Source organism: Quercus robur, chromosome 12, assembly GCF_932294415.1.
Source record: "Quercus robur chromosome 12, dhQueRobu3.1, whole genome shotgun sequence".
NCBI classification, from domain to species: Eukaryota; Viridiplantae; Streptophyta; class Magnoliopsida; order Fagales; family Fagaceae; genus Quercus; species Quercus robur.
Genome location: NC_065545.1, coordinates 39,425,496 through 39,431,635, shown reverse-complemented (window position 1 = coordinate 39,431,635; position 6,140 = coordinate 39,425,496).

Below are 6,140 nucleotides of genomic sequence, written 5' to 3'. Positions count from 1 at the left end.
GAGTCTGGGGAAAACTTCAACAAAGTTTAATTTTTTGTATTTGTGTTTTCTTTTTCTCTATACAAAAACTTTGAGTTTTTGCAACATTACATCAACTTTGATTTTGCTACACTCCATATTTAATATTATATCTGGAAATTTCAGTATATAAATATAGAAGCATATTACTTCCATGTTTTTTTTTTGGTTGAATTTATAGGTCTTACAAGGTTTTATTTTAATTTGTTAATTTTGCACACTGTTGTATCCTCTAACACTGATTAACCATGATAAGTTGCAACTCTATTAATTAATGAGATTGTCATTATTGATTATCTTTAGTGATTTCTTCAACTTTAAATACCTGCTCACAACAGCTTTTCCAATACAAAATGAATTTAAGCTTTGCAAATATATTTTCAAGTCCTATGTGTAGTACGGATTTCTTAATTGATAGCATCTCCTTGGCTGTGGATATATGAGAACTTGGAGTTTTGATCATATATCTATCTATCTATCTATCTTTTTATTTTTTGATATATTTTCAAGTTATGTGTAGTACGGATTTCTTAATTGTATAGCATCTCATTGGCTGTTAAGGAGAGAATTTGGAGTTTTGATCATATATCTTTCTTTACTTTTTTTTTCTTTTTATTTTTTGATAATTCCACAGTTGGGGTTAGAGATAAGAGGATTCAAACCATGAATATTTTTATTGGAAACACTAGAAAGTGCCAATTGAGTTACAACTTACAAGACTCTTGGAAAATCATATATATTTTTCTTAGTTGGGGTGATATCTTGTTTATATATAGAATATATCACTCTCAAATGTACTTAATTAGAATTTAAGTGACAGCTACATCATATTTTTTTTGCAATGGCATCATTTCCTAATATAGTAGCGATAGCATATCCTAATACAATCAAGAGAGTCTTGTATCTTAACTGACATTTCTAAGTATTTCCAACAAAGATGTCCAGGGTTCGAGTTGTTGGGCTTTGTGGAGTCTAGTTGTGTTTGATCCGGATGACGCCCCGACCTGATAATGTTGTGTGGTTTTTAATGGGAGATTTTCTGAGGCTTAGTCCGTGGACGTAGGCAAATTGCCAAATCACGTAAATATTGTCTTGTGCGTGTGATTATTTTTCTTTGGCGTGTGTTTTCTTTATTTTGTTTCTCACAAGTTTGGGAATTTCGTGTTAATTCCCTACAACTGGTATCAGAGCCTAGGGTTAGGTTTGAGTGGGAGCAATGACAGAGGAAGTAGGAAAGACATCTGGAATAGAAAAGTTCAATGGCACAAACTTTGGATTTTGGAGGATGCAAATCGAGGATTATCTTTGATGCTGCATAGAATTAGTAGGCTGAATGCTCTGGCTTCGATGGGCTAATGGTTGTTGCGAAGTCCTGCAAGGATGAACACACTTCTCAAAAAGGCGACCGGGGTTAACCGACCAAGTCCTCTCCGATGGCTAAGTTAGTTTCTCTCTCAAAAATCAAGTTCCAACTTCTAGGGAGTAATGTTAGGAAAAACTTTCCTTTATTTGATACCGGTCAGTCTTTATATAGAGAACCTTGGAACGGTTATTGATTTAGTAACTTCCCCAGGATTTGAGGAAATTAGTGAATTTTGACATAACTTCCTCAACGACTATAGAAGTTACAACCGTTGAGGGAAGTTAAACATTTATGAGGAATTTGTGGCAATGAATACGGGTTTGGTTCCCACTCTGGAATTCCGTGGATCGAATCCTCAAGACATGTTAGTAAATCCATTCTTGAGAATTTCCTAAGTGTCATGTGGTTGTCCGTGCACTTTGCCTATGGACGACTCCTTTGTCCATAGACGACCTTCTTGAATGTTTGGCCTTTGGCTCACGGACGACCCATATGGACGAACTAGAGATAACAATTTTTTCTATCCCATCAATCTTTATGGGAAGAAGTTGCATTTGCCGCTTTTAGGGGAAAAACCTGCAACTATGAAGGATGAGAAATGGGCTATTCTTGATAGACAGGTACTAGGAGTCATCAAGAATGGGCTCTTCCTAGCCTCGGAGGAATCTGATTTCTGTTGGACAACTTGACGGTGAAAGGCATGCAATTTTGTTTGTTGGTGGTACTTGGAAGGTTATAAAGGGAGTTAGAGTATTGACCCATGGAAAGAAGACTGGTACTTTATATATGACTTCAAGTCTAAGAGACACAATTGCAGTTGCTGAAACAAGTACTAATACAAGTCTATGGCATTGCAGACTTGATTACATGAGTGAGAAAGGGATGAAGATGCTGCTGTTAAAAGGGAAACTACCAGAATTGAAGTCCGTTGATTTTGACATGTGTGAAAGCTACATCTTAGGAAAGCAGAAAAATGTGAGCTTCTTGAAAACTGGCAGGACACTAAAGGCTAAAAAATTGAAGTTAGTACACACTAATTTGTGGGGGCCTTCTCCGGTTGCATCCCTTGGAGGTTCAAGGTATTACGTCACTTTCATTGATGACTCAAGCAAAAAGGTATAGGTTTATTTTCTAAAAAATAAATCCTATGTATTTGAGACTTTTAAGAAGTGGAAGGCTATGGTTGAGACAGAAATAGGTCTGAAAGTAAAATGTTTGAGGTTAGATAATGGAGGAGAGTACATAGATGGAGAGTTCAATGAGTATTGTGCTGTACATGGAATCAAGATGGAGAAAACTATTCTTGGGACACCACAATAGAACGGTGTGGCTGAGAACATGAACAGAACTTTCAATGAGCGTGCTAGAAGTATGAGGTTGCATGCTGGATTACCAAAAACTTTCTAGGTTGATGCAGTTAGTACTGCAGATTACCTGATAAACCGAGGACCATCAGTTCCCATGGAGTTCAGACTTCCTGAAGAGGTTTAGAGCGGTAAAGAGGTAAAATTTTCCCATTTAAAAATTTTTGATTGTGTTTTTTTATGTTCATATTGTTTTTGTTGCTCGTAGTAAACTTGGATGCAAAGTCTAAAATATGTTTTTTCATTGATTATGGTGATGAGAAATTTAGCTATCGGTTTTGGGATGAACAAAACAGAAAAATCATTAGAAGTAGAAATGTGATATTCAATGAACATATTATGTACAAGGACATGTCAACTATAGTGCCAGATGTTATAGAGATAGATCAAAAGAAATTTGAGTTTATCAAATTAGATGAATTGACTGAAAGTACTGTCCAGAAAAGGGATGAAGAAGATAAGAAGAATGTAGATTCACAAGTAGATCAGAGTACACCTATAGCCAAAGTTTGTAGATCTTCCAGGACCATTAAACCTCCACAGCATTATTCACCCGCTTTAAATTATCTCCTGTTGACTGATGGTGGTGAGCCAGAATGTTATAATGAAGTCTTGCAAGATAAAAATTCAAGCAAGTGGGAGTTAGCCATGAAGGATGAGATAGATTCCTTGTTGGGGAATCAAACATGGGAATTGACTGAAATGCCAGTAGGAAAGAAGGTTTTGCACAACAAGTGAGTATACAGAATAAAGAATGAGCATGATGGTAGCATGCGTTACAAGGCCAAATTAGTTGTCAAAGGGTTCTAGCAGAAGAAGGGCATTGACTACTTAGAAATATTTTCTTTAGTTGTGAAGATGTCAACAATCAAACTGATATTGAGAATGGTGGTTGTAAAAAATTTACATTTTGAGCAGTTAAATGTGAAGATGACATTCCTTCATGGTGACTTGGAGGAAGACATTTACATGATTTAGTCAAAAGTGTTCATTGTTCAGGGACAATAGAATCTAGTTTGCAAATTGAGAAAGAACTTGTATGGCCTAAAACAAGCTCCAAGATAGTGGTACAAGAAATTTGACAGTTTTATGCATAGAATTAGGTTTAAGAGATGTGAAGCTGATTACTATTGCTATGTTAAGTTCTTTGGCAATTCTTACATCATTTTATTGTTGTATGTGGATGATATGCTCATTGCAGGGTCTAACATTGAGGAGATTAATAATCTAAAGAAGCAATTGTCAAAACAATTTACAATGAAGGATTTGAGAGCTGCAAAGCAAATCCTTGGTATGAGAATCATTAGAGACAAGACTAATTATACATTGAAACTTTCACAGTCAGAGTATGTGAAGAAAATTCTCAGTAGGTTCAACATAAATGAAGCTAAACCAGTGAGCACACCCTTGGGTAGTCATTTCAAATTAAGTAAAGAATAATCACTGAAGACAGAAGAAGAAATGGACCATATGAGCAAGGTGCCCTATGCCTCAGCTATTGACATCTTGAGGTATGCTATGGTGTGTACAAGACCAGACATTGCACATGCATTAGGAGTTGTGAGCAGATTCATGAGTCGGTTAGGAAAGCAGCATTGAAAGGCAGTCAAGTGGATTTTGAGATATCTGAGGGGTTCATTAGATACATGTCTTTGCTTCACAGGTGCAAGTTTGAAACTGCAAGGTTATGTAGATGCTAATTTTGCCAGTGACATTGGTAGTAGAAAGAGTACCACTGGGTTTGTATTTACTCTGGGTGGTACAACTATATCATGGGTTTTAAATCTACAAAAGATTGTTACTTTGTTTACTACAGAAGCTAAGTATGTTGCAACAATTGAAGCTGGAAAAGAGATGATTTGGCTACATGGTTTCATAGATGAATTAGGTAAGAAGTAGGAGATGGGCATTCTACACAGCGACAGTCAAAATGCAATTTTTCTTGCTAAAAATTTGGCTTTTCATTCAAAGTCGAAGCATATATAGACAAAATATCACTTTATCCGTTACCTTGTCGAAGATAAGCTAGTAATACTTAAGAAGATTTGTGGATCTAAGAACTCGACAAACATGTTGACTAAAGGTGTCACTATTGAGAAGTTGAAGTTGTGTGCAATATTAGTTGGTCTTTTAGCTTGAGGACAGGAGCATGAGTTGCAGGGATAAGGGATTGTTTTTGGAGGATTGCGGTTGATGTTGGTGATTGAACTAGTCTCCAAGTAGGAGATTTGTTGGCTTTTATGGAGCCTAGTTATGTTTGATTTGAATGACAACCAACCCAAAATAATGTTGTGTGATTTTTAATGGGAGATTTTCTAAGACTTAGTCTATGGAACGGAGGGTTGGGCCCATTTTGTAGCCCATTGTGAATCCTATGCGCAAGATATAGAAACCGTTGTTTTGGTGATTAGGGTTTCTTGATTGAGAGAGAGAAAAACTGTACTGCCGTACTTTGTATTTTTAACTAATAATAGTGAAATCTCTGCAACTCCGTAAACGTAAACAAATTGTCGAACCACTTAAATACTATCTTGTGTGTGTGTGATTATTTTTCTTTGGTGTGTGTTTTCTCTATTTTATTTCTCACAGGTTTGAGAATTTCATGTTAATTCCCTACATGAATTCCCTCTCCTCTATTGCAACCATCAAATTATTATTATTTAAAAAAAAAAATTCATCCTCATAAAAGTTGAAAAACATTTTTAAGTACATAAAATAAAATCTTAAACAGAATAAAGAAAACTTCGTTAAGAGTAAATCAAATTAAAATCATTTGATGCCTTGAAATAAACATCAACACCATGCTTTTCTTCCTTTGAATGGACTTTTCTTCAACATGAGAAATTGCTTCCTACTCTCCATAAATCCACCACAAGTTTTAAATTATTCTTCACAGAGATCTAGTATCGCATATTTCCCATCATATACTCTCATGTATCAAACTTTTATATATTAACACAGTGAATTCTTCAAATGATTAAGCCATTAATTTTAGTCACCGAAGCAACAAGAAACGGCCTTAATTACCCTATTTATATTTCCATCGTTAGACCATAAAATTTGGTCCTTTCAAAAAAAAAAAAAAAAAGAACGTAAAATTTGGCATATGAAGACATTTAAGTTTGAAAGGAAGAATCTATCAAAAAGTTTTAAAACATTTTGGCACATGAAGGAAGAATTTGGTCTTCTTAAAAGAAAATGTTAATCATCATATTTCTTTAAGCATATATTTTATTAGAACTGAAAAGGTACTTATTAGCCAAAATGATGGGAAAAAAAAAATTGATGCATGACTATGATGTTAGAAAACTTTTTTTTTTTTTTTTTGCAAGGAAATATATATGAAAAAAATACAATGACCATTTCAGTTACATAAGATTTCTAGTAGGCTAGTA